This window comes from Garra rufa, chromosome 17, assembly GCF_049309525.1.
Source record: "Garra rufa chromosome 17, GarRuf1.0, whole genome shotgun sequence".
NCBI lineage: Eukaryota > Metazoa > Chordata > Actinopteri > Cypriniformes > Cyprinidae > Garra > Garra rufa.
The window spans coordinates 3,385,996-3,403,526 of record NC_133377.1 but is presented as its reverse complement, the minus strand read 5'-3'; the positions used below and the strand labels follow the sequence as shown (position 1 = coordinate 3,403,526).

The following is a 17,531-nucleotide window of genomic DNA, read 5'->3' as shown; positions in this document are numbered from 1 at the left end:
ACTCTTCCGCTGCGAACCATGTGCGGCCCACATAAACAAAGTTGACACTAGACTGACACTGACTCACAGTGCCATGGTAACAAAATTAAAAAACAACCCATCAAGCGGAAAAAATAACATGCTCAGATTATGACTAGCTGGGCAGAATGACACTCCCGGAAACTGGTGCCTGGTGCACCACACAAATAGCACTAATGATCAGTCTGCTAATTGTCACAAGGGCACATTTTAAAGGATGAAAAAAGGAAATGAGCACAAGAGCTGCTGATTACAGCAAGAGCCGGCCACTCTCGTTTCCCATATCTGCTCATCCTCTCAGTTTGAGGAGCACGCTTGGTCGTTTCTGATGCAACAAACAGCAGCTGGGTGGCAAACTCAAGAGCTGCTAACATCTCGTTACCCATTAAAGGTTGACGAGGGATGATGGCTAAATTGGCTCATGTCAGTGAATGAGAAGGAGCATATGCTGGTTCCACCCATTGTGGGCTCCTAGGGGCCGGCCGGCCCTGCTCTCACAGCTGTTGAGGTGGCTCTGGGTTCCCTCGAGCTATGAATAGAGATCAGTGGAGAGCTGGTCAATGAAAAATGTTGGGTCTGGCCTAGATTCATGCGTGGTCGGGTACATCAAACCAGCGCTGTTTAGACTGGTAAAATTGGTCAAGGTCTTTGAGACCAGCTATAGAGGAAAAAGAGACAAATGAGGAGAAAGAAAGAGATCCACACATTTTTCTGGAAAATGAGCACATCTAAAATTAAACAGTGACCTTCTTTTGGGGCCTTTACTGTGATAAATGAACGGCAGCTACACTCTCAACAATACAATAGTGCGATGAGTTCAGATGTTCTCTTTTAAAAGAATAGTTCACTTAACATTCATTTACTCACCCTCATTTTGTTTTAAACCCATACTTTCATTTGCTCATGCTGCTCTTTTTCTTAGTTTTCCTGAACCTTTGTAAAAAAAAATTTCAGAGCAAACTTAACTGTCCTCTGAGAAACCTAATTTAGTCCAAATGCAGATGCAGTCTGTTATTGCTGATAGAAGAGAGCGAGGTGAGTTGAGCCAGTTTTTACTTGCAGTGTGTTTAAAGTGAGCACATGACAGTAATGGGTCCAACTTAAATATGTACATACATTTCAGGATGTTGTGCATCCTTGGGAATAACCCAATCTGGTCTCATGACAAAAATGTACCTGTGGAAACATGTTCACGAGATGCAAAATACGTACCAATAAGTAAATTTCACTGCAGTTTCCAACAGAAACGTCCAATTAGTGGCGCTGAAAGAGTGGGTTTTTTTTTCCACAGAACAGATGAACGTTCACATGGTACGTTTTATGTGACGTTTTTATGTGACATATTAGATGTAAAATGTCCACTGAGTGGCGCTTAAAGAGTGTTCGACTTTTTTCCCCAGAACAGATGAAGGTAAATATGATACTAGGAATGCTCTGATCAGGATTTTTGCAGCCGATACAGAGTACCGATTTCATGTCATGGTGATCGGCCAATACCAATGCCGATTCTGATGCTTTGAGCTTTACATAACTGATATGTAATCTCTCTGATCAACATTCATCTTTTTTTCAGATAAACTATTACTATAGATGTTGCTTGTTATATTTCGTTACATTGTTACAGTAATTATATAATATATGTAATGTAATGTAATGTAACTATTGTTTTAACAGAGTAATAAATAATTACTCATTATACAATGAACATTTTAAAGGTCCCATATTGTCAAAATCGAAATTTCCTGGCTTTTTTCATGATAACTGAGGTCTAGGGGTTATGTAACTACCATATGAGTTTCAAAACAGTCAATCCACAGTAAACTGCACACAGCCTGCTTAAAGTAGCTGTTCATTTTCACGAGCCGCTGTGACGTCCGTACAGATGTGACGTCCGATCTACTCAGTCACCACCCCAGCACCAACCACCGTCCCACCCTCCTTTTGTCAAACCCAGACAACATCGTGTCCATAACATTGCTAAGCAACAACAACACGGAAACTAATCTAGAAAACCCTGTTCAGTCTATAGATGTTGAAACTACATCATTGCACAGGCTTCAGAATAACGTGAATATAAGAGACCAGTGGCACGTCAACTTCAGCCTCTTTCACTCAGCGATTCTGGTAAATACACGGATAATGTGTCCCATGATTTGTTCCGGAGTTGTTTAATTTGGTTCATTCACAGTTGTTTTCCGGAATCTGTGCGTGCTTTACACACAACCCATAAAGACATGTGACGTTTGGATGTGAAGTGTGATGCGATGCGTACGTTTCACTAAACTGAAACTAACCTGAACAAACTGTGCTTCAGCGCTGATAGTGAGGAGCTGGCTCTGCCCGATCGCCGCTTCATTCCACTTTGCACGTATTTTTTCGTCGTGAAGAGTCGCAGGGTAACGTGCATCATCACTACAACACTGCCTTTATGGTTCTGGCTTTTGTTCACACAGCGCTCGTTCCCGTAATTTTCCAGAATCAGCGCGCATTGTGAAAGGGGCTTTACTAAAGCAACAGTTATGTAGCTTACTGCATTCGGTGTTTGAAAAAGAAAAAAACATTAATGATCATCCTGAAATATCCTGTTGAGTATCAGCAGGCTAGGCTCTCTCTATGGCTCTGGGTTCGGCTACAACGATACATGACCGTAGTTACCTGTGATTGGCCTGGCTGTGTGTCACTCAGAAAACAACAGGCCAATCAGAAGAGAGGCTCATGAATATTAATTAGATGGGCCAAAATCGACCTGTTTTTGACAGAGCTCCCAAAAAAGGAGCTGTAAAAATATATTGAGATGGATTTTGGCACTTATACCGCAAATATATATTCTTAAGGACATGAACAACTAAAATAAACCTCCAGAAATGTGTACAATATGGGACCTTTAATATGCCTTCAAAATTGCCTAAGGTGTGCAATTATTTTCAGGGTAATGTGCATGGTGCAATGTAGTTCCAGGCAGCTCTTCACCGCATTACATGTCCATATCACTTCGTCACATAATTTAAAGGTGCCATAGAATGCATTGAGAGAATATTTAAAATTGTTCTCTGATATCTACATAGAAGGTATTTGGCATAGGAAAGGGCAAAAAATCTCCAGAAATGGTTTTACAGGTCCATTTACAACCCTAGGATGTGCCCCTAGAATAAAAGGCTCTGTTTTTGCCTTATTTGGAAGCTTCATGAATATTAATGAGCTCCGCTCTGATTGGCTGTTTCACAGAGCTCAATAGCTCGCACATGGATATATATAAAAATATATATTTTAATTAGGAGCTCTAGCCGCTTTTAATATGCGGTTTGTTGAATCTGCCGTTTTGAAATGCACATACTCCATTTCTCCCACTCTCTCTCTCTCTCTTACAGGCGCACACACATACAATTAACATACACGCTAATGTTGTTGGCGCTGATCTGGCGATTAACAACTTAACAACTATGTGACATTTCTCACAAGCGAGGTAGCAATGGCGCTGTTTCTAAAGAAAATTAACTTAAAATTTCACTTTTAGTAGAGTCGGTGCTGTTGCCGATCAGTTTTGAGAGACGCACAGACTCAGAGAGGTAATTCATGAGCCTAATCTCTCCTTCTCTATACATCTCATGGTGGCTTGTTCTTAAGTGCCGAATCAGTTTAGTGGTATTAAATGTTTTGGACAAAGCTCCTGCACGTGAGATTTCTTTGACATAGTATTTCCACACCAGCGATTGTGCCGCCAATTCATTCACGTCAGCACACATCATGTACGTCCTCACGCATTGACGTTACCAAATTTCGATCAGTTCGTGAGATCGGCCAAGTTTAGTGAGTACCGATCGAGTCATAAAATGTGATTATCGGCCAATACCGATCTCCAGCTGATCGATCGGAGCATCCCTATGTGATAAGTTTTATGTGACATTGGTTTTGTATGTCACCACAATTCTGACTTGAAATGTCCGTTGAGTGGCGCTATAACTCTAATGCTCCGTGGCGTTTTACAATAAGTACCATCTGCACTACACCTAAACCTACCCGATAGTATGAACAAAAGCAAATGAGATGCGAAAACTCAATTACAAGCATGCCGTTTTAGCTTGTTTTTTCATATCTCATCTTTAAGCTCTTTCATCATGAGTTTTTCACAGGAAGCATACCCAAGTATTCCACATCCTAAATCCAATTCTGTGCCATCTGAGCTACCGAGCAAGCTTGTTACACCTGAAAAGTAAAACATATGGAGCTGTAATCATAACTGTGTTTAAGCGCTTTACCGCCTCCAGTGGACATTTCTGTTGGAAACTGCAGTGATATGTACTTATTGGTATGTATTCCGCATTTTGCGAAAAACATTCCTACAGGTACGTTTTCATCATGAGATCAGTTTTTTTTTTAAAAGTGGTCCCACATTGAGTTAACTGTTCCACTATTTATACTGAAGTAAAACTGAACATTTTCACCTCATGCTATATCAAAAGAAGAGAAATTTACTTTTAATTTACTTCTTAAAATGTATGTGTGAGCCTTGTGATGCACTGACTGTTTATCCAGGGAGTTTCCTCACCTGTGGTTCAAGACGCTGGGTTGACTTTGAAGGTATTTTTTAAATTATTAAAACATTTTAGAACAAAATCATGTTCAAATTAAAGAATTTTAAAAAACAGACTGCAACTGACCATACAGAACTGGGCTAATAGTACTCAACATCCCATTTATAAGTGTTGCAGGGAAATACAATTTCAAAAAAACTTCAATGGCCAATTTTTATAAACAAGGTCTATTTAAAATGTTCAGAACAAAATTAAGTCTAAAACAATGAACAAAGAACAAACTCAAAAATGTTTGGTCTAAAATGAATGAAATATTATGTAGAGTTACAGTAAAATAATACTTTCGACTCAAATTACCCCATTCCTACCATTTTAACAAACTTGTATCATCCAGCAATTTAGAGCTATCATCATGCTAACATTATTAGCATTATTACCTGATCTTATGACGAAAATGTCCTAGGGGACATTTTAAAAATTTCCACAGGTTGCATATTAAGAGAATAAGAGAAGAAACTGTTGAATAAAGTCATTTTTGTTTGTGCACAAAAAGCATTCTCGTAGCTTCGTAACATTATGGTTGACCCACTGATGTAACATGGACTATTTTATCAATGTCCTTACTACCTTTCTGGGCCTTGAACGTGTCAGTTGCGTTGCTGTCTATGCAGGGTCAGAAAGCTCTTAGATTTCATCAATAATATCTTAATTTGTATTCCGAAGATGAACAAAAGTCTTAACAGGCTTGAAACAACATTAAGGTGAGTAACTAATGACAGAATTTTTATTTTTGGGTGAACTATCCCTTCAATATATTTAACAGTGAAATATAAGCTCACAAGCTACTCACCTCACCTCAAATCAAAAGTCTCCTGACTAGAGAAACAAACACAGCTGACCTAGAAGCGATGTTCCTGTCTTGGTGGTCGAGGAGCCAGCTGTCTCCTTGGAGATGCATGTCTTATGTGCCGTGTTCCAATTAGCCCTTTCTTGTTTTTAGTACCTAAACCCCTCCCCAGGAGCAAAGAGACCCCCTACACGCTGTACTGCCTCTGACAAACCTGATTAAGTCACCCAATCCAGCCCTGGGAGTTAGTCTGCCAAAAGCAGACACAGGCTGGTGGTACCTTTGCACATGGAAACCTTGGTCTGGATTTATTCAGGCTCATCTAACTTTGGTAATTTAAATGATTTTTGCTGCTTCCAAACGGTTTTTAAAACATTTTGCTTTGTAAAAATGTTGTAAAAAAGTCATTTTGGCACATTAAAAGTTATTAGAGTTGTTAAAGCTCACAGCTCTAGTTATCTAATGTATGCGTTTCTGAGTCTTTTTCAATTAAATCAATGATCCATTTAAAGACATTCTGATATACACCAGATTCACATTAAAAGGCACCAGCAGATGGGTTAAAAAAAAGAAACAAGCAACCCATCTACACGCTATAACACTAATTGTAATTATCTTTCATCTACATAAAGAGTACAGTAACAGATGTACACTGCTGCAAGATTATATAAGATCTACACTACCAGGCAAAAGTTTTTGAACAGTAAGAGTCTCTTCTGCTCACCAAGCCTGCATTTATTTGATCTAAATTACAACAAAAACTGTAAAATTGTGAAATATTTTTATTATTTAAAATAACTGCTTTCTGTTTGAATTTATTTTAAAATGTAATTTATTCCTGTGATCAAAGTTAAATTTTCAGCATTATTACTTTAGTCTTCAGTGTCACATGATCCTTCAGAAATAATTCTAACATGCTGAGTTGCTGCTCAAGAAACATTTTTATTATTATTATCAATATTTAAAACAGTTGAGTAAATTTTTTTCAGGATTCTTTGATGAATAGAAACATTCAAAGATCAGCATTTATCTGAAATAAAAAGCTTTTGTAACATTATACACTATACCATTTAAAAGCTTGGAATAAGTTTTTTTTTTTTATTGGGAAACAAATTATAGAAATAAATACTTTTATTTAGCAAGGATGCTTTAAATTGATCAAAAGTGATGATAAAGACATGTTACAAAAGATTTTATTTCAGATTAATGCTGCTCTTCTGAACTTTCTGTTCACCAAAGAAACCTGAACAAAATTTTACTCTGCTGTTTTCAACATAATAATAATAATAATAATGTTTTTTTGAGCAGCAAATCAATATTAGAATGATTTCTGAAGGATCATGTGACAATGAAGACTAAAGTAATGATCCTAAAAATTCAGCTTTGAAATCACAGAAATAAATTACATTTTAAAATATATTTACATAAAAAATGGTTATTTTAAATAGTAAAACATTTACAAATTTTACTGTTTTTGCTATACTTTTAATTAAATAAATGCAGGCTTGGAGAGAAGAACAGACTTCTTTAAAAAAACATTAAAAAACTTTTGACTAGGAAAAAAAACAGGAAAATCAATTTGCTTTTCTTACCAAAAAAGCCCAAACTTTTTTGCAGTTCCACTGAAACAACACAGTGAAAATAAAAAGCTCAGACAGACATTATTCCGTAAATATGAAATGCTATTTCTCCATTGTAATATTCTAGGACTACTTATATCTAACATGATCGGTGAAAGAATGACTAATGTCTAAATTTGATGCAGCGCAAGCTGAGAGTTGGGTCACAGTGACATTCATTTTGGCGGGCAAAGTGGTTTGCTTTCAGGTCTAAGACTAGACTAGAGTATCTAGTGCGGCTACGAAAGCGTTTGCGGATGCAAGACAAGAAATGGAGGCGGGGAGAGCACGATTCAGTCACTGACTGTGTGACCTTCTGCTCACAGGCTCCTCAACTCAGTAGGAAACACTCTAAACAGGTCAGACCTATGACAGCCTTCAAAAATGAGACACTGTTACCACATTTTCTCACTGAGAGAAAAGAAAAAAAAAACTGAAATCTGCCTGCAAACTCAAACAACTTTCTCACAACCCACTTGGACTGCAAAAGAGCTTGTGTAAATATGACCAACAAATAGGGCAACTGGGACATCGAATGCAAAATTCACTTTTACATGGTGTTTGTATATAAATGCGTCTTAGCAGTGTGGATAAAACCACCCTACAATGATTAAAAATCAATTCACTTCTTTTTTTTTAATCTCAAAAAACCTAAACAGTCTTAATTATCAAGCTGATTTGATTTTCTGAGAAGTGTGATGTCATAGTGCTCAAGCCCTGCCCTTATTAGCATATTTTCAACCTCAGTCAGTTGTCCGCTGCCCGCCATTTTCTCCGCGCTCGAGCATCTGTAGCGACAACAATGTCTTGTAAGCAATGCAGGGGTTTTCTAGTTAGATGTAAAACATGAGAACATGAGTCTTCATTTTCTTCCAACATGAGAGCCACTGAGGACGCAGTGGATTAGTTTTGTTTTTGATGGCAAAGCACCACTTAATATACAAAAAACAGAAGAGGGGCAGGGTCAGCAGTAGCTCATTATTATTTAAAGAGACATGCACCGAAACGAGTCTCTGCAAACAGAGCTGTTTTTGACAAGGTAAAAAGGATGCTGTTTTAAACGACCATGAGGAATTTTAACCAAAGTATGTTGCAGACATTTCACGAAGACCCTAAAGAATCATACCAACATGTGGAAAATGGGCATTTAATTTAATGCACATGCACCTTTGCTGCTTAAAATGATTCATTTCTTACTGACCCCAAACTTCCGAATGAAAATAGTATATTCAAACTAAACCAACAAATAAAGCTTGACAAAAATTAAAAGAAAAAAAAAACAAGTGTACATGAGTAACTATCAAGTCTATAATTATTATTTGAATAAACTGCAGAAAGATGATTATTTTGTGAATTATGGTTTCCTCAAGAATATCTTTACAGCATTAGGATGAACCACTTCTGGTAAGTCACTTTGCGCACACGTGCCAATGCACACAAACAGTAAAAATCACCATGATGACCAGCTCCCACCCCCCACACCACATCCCACAAAGTGAACTGGAACATTTAAAGTACTCTTAAATCAACCCTCACCTCATTACATTGGTTTCTCTGGCTAAATTAAAAGTAATTAGTAATGATGGGATGGATGAAAGAAATTCAAGCAATTTCCTCAAACATCGCCACAAGATCCTGGCCAGTGTGGCTTTTGGATCTGATAGACTGCTAATAGACATAGCAGCAGAGAGATTAGGAGAGAGGATGTGGAGGCATCCAGCAGGCGGTGATGACTGAGGAGAAGCTCTGTGTCAGGAACGCAACATCAGCTACTAATTCAGTAACAACAACACTTGGATGTCATAGCCATGACTGTAAATTTCACTGCAAGTGAAGCAAAGTGCACAAACATCAATGCCAGATTTCGTTGCCTCTAGTGTCAACAAATGAAACTGAATGGGTTTGCACATGGGAAGAGGGAGCAGAATGACAGCATTATCCTGCAATATAGTAATAATAATAATAATAATAATTATTATTATTATTATTATTATTATTATTAAAAATGACAATAAATGCTTTATTAATCATAGATTATCATTATTATTTTTGTACTTATTATTAGTTGAAGTGGTAGTAGTGTTACAATTTTGTTATTGATAATAATAATAATAATAATAATAATAATAATAATAACAATATAATATTGGTATTTATTAGTATTAGTGTTTATTTTTAGTATTTAATTAATGTACACAATATCAATAATAATAATAATAATAATAATAATAATAATAAATATCTAAATAATACTTACATAGTAATACAATAATAAATAATGATACAATATTGTTATTGTTATTTTGTTAATAATTATAAATATTAAAAATAATAATAATGTTAGCATTTATTAGTAATAATATTTATTAATAGTATTTAATCATTATGTACACATTATTATTATTATTATTATTATACCCAAATATAATATATTTATACAGTAATACATACAATAATAAATAAATGTATTATTGTTATTGGTATAATTATATAGATGTTGCTGTTGTCAATAATAATAATAATAATAATAATAATAATAATAATAATAATAATAATAATAATAATAATAATAATATCTAAATATATTATTCACATAATAAATACAATAAAAATATTTGTATTTATTAGAATTAGTATTTATTAATAGTAATTAATTATTATGTACACATTATCATTAATAATATCTAATATTTATATAGTAATATACAATAATAAATAACGATAATAAATAATAATAATTATTATTATTATTATAGTTGTTTTATTAATAATGTGTATAGTTATTTTATTAATAATGTGTACTCAATTAAAAGCAATAATACGTAATATAATAAAATTATAATTGTTATTATTATTATTATTATTATTAATCAACAACTATAATACTAATAATGGTATTAGTATTTTTTTATAGTATTTAAATATGTTTATATTAATAATAATAATAATAATAATATTTAGTTATAAATACAATAATAAATAATGATAAATTATTATAGTTGATTAACAATAATAATAATAATAATAATAATAATACTTTTATTATAATTATGTAATATTGCTTTTAATTATTATTGAGTACACATTAATACAATTATTATTATTATTATTATTATTATTATATTGTTGTTGTTGTTGATGATGACAGTAATAATAATAATAATAATAATAATAACAATATATTGGTATTTATTGGTATTAGTATATATTAATATTGCTATTATTATTATTATTATTGATGATGATGATAATAATAACATTATTATTATTATTATATTGGTATTTATTAGTATAAGTATTTATTAATAATATTTAATTATATACACATCATTTAATTATTAATGATTATTTTGCTAAATTTATACATAGAAAAGTTCATGTTAGTATTTATCACACACACACACACACACACACACACACACACACACACACACACACACACACACACACACACACACACACACACACACACACACACACACACACACACACACACACACACACACACACACACACACACACACACACACACACACACACACACTAAACTACTATATTATCCAAAATTTATTTTAATGTTCAGATAAATAAATTAATATTTTTTAATCTTATTTTTGGGCCTTTCTTAGGAGAAATTCCTAAAAATCAGGCCTTCTATGAATGTTAGTACCACAAAATTTGACTTCCTCCCATCACGTACTCATTGTCAGTCTCTTATCATTTTCAATACAATAGAATAACTATAATCAAATGCCTTCAAATATGATCTAATTATAAAAAATGTTTAATCTATGTATGAAACTGAACAACAAAAAGCAAACCAAACCATCTTAGCTTTTGTAATACATTAATACAAGGAAACTAAACAAAACACTCAACCGATCACTTAATGGGGAAGAGCTAATGGAATACAATCAATGAAATCATCTCAGAAAGAGGAACAGCCCATGGGCGAATCCATGCTGAAAATGTGCTGCTGACCTCTGGCTGTTGTAGGCAATAGGCATCACACAATGGTAGCCTCTGACCGCTTGACACCAGCCCTGACGGACAGACCCTGTTTGGGAAACCATGGGAACAAATGGTGTTGATTTGTATAGTCTCTCACATGAAGATGGCCTCAGGCCGAGGAGATGGAAGAGGTGTGGGTCTCTCCAGGGATAAGCACAAAACCTTTATTTAGCAGCGGCACAGGCAAACTGTTACAACCGCTGATGAATGTTAAACGCAGGCGATGCGAAGCGCTGCCCTCAGGAGCACTTACCACAGAGTGGGATGGAGTGGGCAGCATTGTTCATAAACTGTTCTTTCAGAAATAGTCAGCGCTATATAAAGTACTGAATTATTACACAAACACGTGGGTTACGAAACATGCTCTTCAATGAAAAACAAGCATTAGATAATCAAAGGAAAGGAGAGCTCGATGAACAATGCATCTCACCTTTCACTAACAATAAACTCAATACCAACATGTACCATGGTTCAACCACATTATATTATATCATATTATACACTATTGTTTAAAAGTTTGCAACCTGATCTCATGCCGAAAACGTACCTGTGGGATGCTCCGTGACATATTCGATGTGAAATGTCTACTACGCTAAAAGAGTGTTCGCTTTTTTCCCTCCAGAACAGATGAACGTACATGCGTTTTATGTGACGTTAGTTTTGTATGCGTCATTGCAGTCCCGACTTGAAATGTCTGTTGAGTGGCACTATAATGCTCTGTAATGTTTTAAAATAACGTATCATCTGCACTACACCTAAACCCATCCGAAAAAAACAGAAGCTCTCTGCTGTTGGTTTGTGGACAGTCATGGCTAAGACAAAGGAGCTCACTGAGGACCTGCGGCTGCGCATTATGGCTGCTCACAAGTCAGGAAAGGGCTATAAGACCATATCTAAATGTTTTGAAGTTCCAGTGGCTACAGTGCAAAGTATTATAAAAAAAATACAAGACGTTCCACACTGTGAAAAATCTCAGAGGACGTGGTCAGAAGCCAAAAGTGACACCTGTGCTGGCCAGGAGGATAGTGAGAGAGGTCAAGGATCACCACCAAGGCAATCCTGATGAATCTGGGCTCTGCTGGTGGCAACATCTCAAGGCAGACAGTCCAACAGACACTGCACACCGCTGGGTTCCAGAGACGCAGACCAAGGAGGACACCACTTCTCCAGATAAAGCACACAAAAGACCGCTTGACCTTTGCAAATGCTCATCTGGACAAAGAAGACGACTTCAGGTCTTCTGTTTTATGGTCAGATGATGTAGCCTTTATTTGGCGTAAAAAAGGAGAAGCCTTTAACCCTAAGAACAGTGTTGTTTTTGACAACCATCTTAGATTTAGTCTTAGTCTTTTGGACTAAAACGCTTATTAGTTTTAGTCAAATTTTAGTCACTTCTAAATGTGATAGTTTTAGTCCAATTTTAGTCGACGAAAAGTCAAAAAGGTTTTAGTCTAGTTTTAGTCAAAAAAAGCGGAAAAAGTCTTTTAACAAATTAATGTAGGTCAGTAAGTATTTTGCTGTTTGGTAGTGTCACTTATAAGTTGTGAAAATAGCAGATCTATAGTTCAACACAATGTGAGCTTCCGGATCGACTATTTTCACCAATAATTACAATAATGAAGGAATGGTTTTAGACATAAAAGACATATATTTGAAATACACCCATAGGTCCTCTCACCGTTTGAGACCACCCTGTGTGCAAACTGCCGCCATCATGGTTAATCGTCTGTCTGTCTGAGTGACAACAATGTGACGTGTTGAGCACGTTGTGCGCTGCACGCCAGGTGGTGGGCGTAACCAAACAAGGATAGAATGCTAAAACGGCTTGCCATACTAGTATGGCAAAGAGTATTTAATGCTAAAACGGCTTGCCATAGCGGCAAATACTTTTTCGGTTTTAACTGGCATGCACAATAAGCAGAAATGTCATGCATTTTAAACGTCTGACGGACCACCCGCTAACATTTTCGTCTATTCTCGTCTCGTCAACGAAAACTCACACACGTCTCGTCATGTTTTAGTCATCAACGAGCCATTTTTATCTCGTCATCGTCTCATTATCGTCATGAAAAAAAGTGGCGTTGACGAAAACAACACTGCCTAAGAACACCATTTCCACTGTCAAACATGGTGGGAACCTAATGTTTTGGAGGTGTTTTTTTAGCCGGTGGACCAGGGAACCTAATCACAGTAAACGGCAGCATTAAAAAGGAGCAATACATCAAAATTCTCAACAACAACATCAGGCAGTCTGCAGAGAAACTTGGCCTTGGGCACCAGTGGACATTTCAGCACGACAACAACCCAAAACACACAGCGAAAGTGGTGAAGAAATGGTTAGCAGACAAAAACATTAACGTTTTGCAGTGGCCCAGCCAGAGTCCTGACTTAAATCCAATTGAGAATCTGTGGAGGAAGCTAAAGATCAGGGTAATGGCAAGGAGACCCTCCAACCTGAAAGAGTTGGAGCTCATCGCTAAAGATGAATAGGAAAAAATACCAGTGGAGACATGTAAAAAGCTGGTCAGCAATTATAGGAAGCGTTTGATTGCTGTAATAGCCAATAAAAGCTTTTTTATTAATTATTGAGAAGGGTATGAATAATTTTGGACATGCCACTTTTTGTTCAAATGTAAATAAAAGCGGAGAATTTTTTTTTTTCACAATGATGCCTCTTGTACATTGTCTTATTATCTTTTGGAAGAAGTCTGTGTCATTTCCGGTCAAAAAAAAAAAAAAAAAAAAACTTGCTGGTTGAATAAAAGCAACTTTAAGTCATAATTTGCCAGGGGTATTAATAATTTCTGGCTTGATTGTAAATGCCTAAATAATACTCAATGAAGTTTTAATAACAATAAGACATTCAATTACATAATTATATTTCTACTCCAATTTTCTTTTTTTGTATAAAATCATTTAAATAGCGGCTGTTTATTTAAACATAAATTATACATTTATAGAACAGTAAAAAATATATATATATATATATCACAGAGTATGTTATATGGTGCATATATTTAGCCAAATGCTCCACTCTAGAGTTAATTTTTCTAGCTGACTAACAAGTTTTTGGTCACTGAACATGTTTTTTCTTAGGTAAATGTGACATTACATGACATACTGTTTACAAGCTGTTATAGTGACATCTTTGCATGGTTAAAGCATCAATTGAGCGATTACATGAGAGAGGATACGGATTCCGGTAAGTTGTACTCTTCCTGTTAACATACCTTTGAATTCATATTTAATCATAATAAAAGTAACAAAGCACAAAGCTTGTCAATTTATTGGATGGGAGGCGTGCTATAATGTACCGTTCATCAACTGAAAACCGGCTAGACTGATTGATTCTTGTGATTTAGGAATCAATATTGTTTCATAAAAATGTGAAATGATAAAAAAAAATATCTATATTTTTTAGCCAGCGCTAGTACCCATACACAAGGAAAAAAAGTCACATTTTAAAGCTTTTTCTTAGTGGGCCTATTCAAATGAGCCCACCCACAAACGTCTATGAGGATGCAAGTGAGGCATCATTAATGTCTACAGCACAAACAGTGTGGGATAATTACACAACAACGTTGACTCCTCAGAGTTCAGAGTTTGTTTAAATAGCAACAGAATTAGTAACAGAAATAGTGATGCTTGCTGTAGAAAATGTAACTAATATATTAATACTTCAGCAAGGAGATTTAACAGTCATTAGGAATCACAGGAGAGGCATCTCTCTTATCATCTGCAATGCATCTGGACAGTTCCCAGAAGAGGCATCCAAAACACAATATCTGAGATTAAACAATTGTGGAAGTAAAACAAAAGACCTCTTTCCAAGTCGGTTTTATGTTAACTTACAAAAGAAAAGGGAAGTGGAAGAACTTGTTTCCCCTGGCATATAAATAAATGGGAGGATGGATCCGCCATAAGTCAAGGCTCTATTAGTGTCTGTCGAGGTGGGTCATGACAACCCTTTCTATTCTTGTTTGGTTGAGATCATGAATTCCCTTTTCCGAATTCCCACTCATAAATTAGTCAGAAACACGCCTGAAAATGATGCATCATGCCAGCGGTAGATAAACACTGCCGTTCTGCTCTCTTAGAATGAATGAAACATTACAAAGAGTTTGGTCACGTGATTCTTTGATCATCTTGAGTTCACATGCGCACAATGAGAGTGAGAGCTGAGGACAGACCCAGTCCATAGACTGGAGACAAGATAATATTAGGGCAGATTTCTACATGAACTTTGTTCATTCACAACAACACAACTAATTGTAAAGTTCCTGTGTGCAGCTGGGTTTTGGAAATGGACTGAGCAAACACAATGCTAGAGCTATACACCCTGCCTCTCTTTTACAAGAAAAATACACTACCAGAAACCACACTAATCCTAGTCTTCCACAAACAGAACTTAAAAGAAAGACTTTTGTGTTTAAAGAAAATACACACACACACACACACACACACACACACACACACACACACACACACACACACACACACACACACACAAGTTCCTCTGACTTTTCCAGACTTTAAATTAGCTAATGAATCATTCAGAATTGTTTCTAAACTGGTTTCTTTGATTCTTTTTATTTTTTTTTTTGGATTTGATTTTCACATAAATCAGCCATCATGACTCTGTATTGAAAGTTGTTCTCTACTTACAAGTAATATTTAGCTTAGAGCCCTATGATTTTGGGGACGGAATCATGGAATCCAGTCATAAAAATGGAATTTACTGTATAACACAGAATGTCACAGAATTTGCCAAATTTTGGATATAAAATAAGTAGGTCAGTACACTTAAATCAAAACGCAATATGGACTAGTGTCTGTGAAAATTAAGCTGCAAAAATACTATTTAAATATGAATTCTGCATGTTTGTCTCTGTGTGAAGGTATTTGGTTTCGTTTGCGGTGTTTTCAGACTCTGCTGCTTTAATATATACAGTCGTGGCCAAAAGTTTTGAGAATTACATAAATATTGGAAATTGGAAAAGTTGCTGCTTAAGTTTTTATAATAGCAATTTGCATATACTCCAGAATGTTATGAAGAGTGATCAGATGAATTGCATAGTCCTTCTTTGCCATGAAAATCAACTTAATCCCGAAAAAAACTTTCCACTGCATTGTTAAGAAGGCTTCAGGGCGTCCAAGAAAGTCCAGCAAGCACCAGGATGGTCTCTTAAAGAGGATTCAGCTGCGGGATCGGAGTGCCACCAGTGCAGAGCTTGCTCAGGAATGGCAGCTGGCAGGTGTGAGCGCATCTGCTCGCACAGTGAGGCCAAGACTTTTGGAAGATGGCCTGGTGTCAAGAAGGGCAGCAAAGAAGCCACTTCTCTCCAAAAAAAACATCAGGGACAGATTGATCTTCTGCAAAAAGTATGGCGAATGGACTGCTGAGGACTGGGGCAAAGTCATATTCTCCGTTGAAGCCTCTTTCCGATTGTTTGGGGCATCTGGAAAAAGGCTTGTCCGGAGAAGAAAAGGTGAGCGCTACCATCAGTCCTGTGTCATGCCAACAGTAAAGCATCCTGAGACCATTCATGTGTGGGGTTGCTTCTCATCCAAGGGAGTGGGCTCACTCACAATTTTGCCCAAAAACACAGCCATGAATAAAGAATGGTACCAAAACACCCTCCAACAGCAACTTCTTCCAACAATCCAACAACAGTTTGGTGAAGAACAATGCACTTTCCAGCATGATGGAGCACCGTGCCATAAGGCAAAAGTGATAACTAAGTGGCTCGGGGACCAAAACATTGACATTTTGGGTCCATGGCCTGGAAACTCCCCAGATCTTAAAACTTGTGGTCAATCCTCAAGAGGCGGGTGGACAAACAAAAACCCACTAATTCTGACAAACTCCAAGAAGTGATTATGAAAGAATGGGTTGCTATCAGTCAGGATTTGGCCCAGAAGTTGATTGAGAGCATGCCCAGTCGAATTGCAGAGGTCCTGAAAAAGAAGGGCCAACACTGCAAATACTGACTCTTTGCATAAATGTCATGTAATTGTCGATAAAAGCCTTTGAAACGTATGAAGTGCTTGTAATTATATTTCAGTACATCACAGAAACAACTGAAACAAAGATCTAAAAGCAGTTGAGCAGCAAACTTTGTAAAAACTAATATTTGTGTCATTCTCAAAACTTTTGGAAACGACTGTACATGAACACAAACAATCTCTGCTCAGAACAATCAGAACTGCTCAGAGTCACTTCATGATCATTTTACTATTTCTTTTGAGAAAATCTACCATCCTATCAAATACAAGCAGAAACCTAAACTTCTTTGCAGCAACCCATCAAAATAAAAGTTCAGTTTAACTTGAAGAAATTGTGAAATAAATATATTATTTAACTTAATGATAGTACCACTACTACTAATAAAATGATTAAAACATTATTTTTAAGGAATATTTAGCAGATTTTTTTAATAAAATTTGTTTACCAGAAAAATGTAAATACACAATGCAGTATTTAAAAAAAAATAAATAAAAAAA

General features: G+C 35.9%; 1 protein-coding gene across 4 annotated transcripts in view; it reads right to left on the bottom strand.

Moving 5' to 3' along the window:
* Positions 1-17,531, bottom strand: part of elmo1 (engulfment and cell motility 1 (ced-12 homolog, C. elegans)) — a 130,599-nt gene that overhangs the window by 87,376 nt on the left and 25,692 nt on the right. The gene's annotated exons all lie outside the window — the stretch shown is intronic.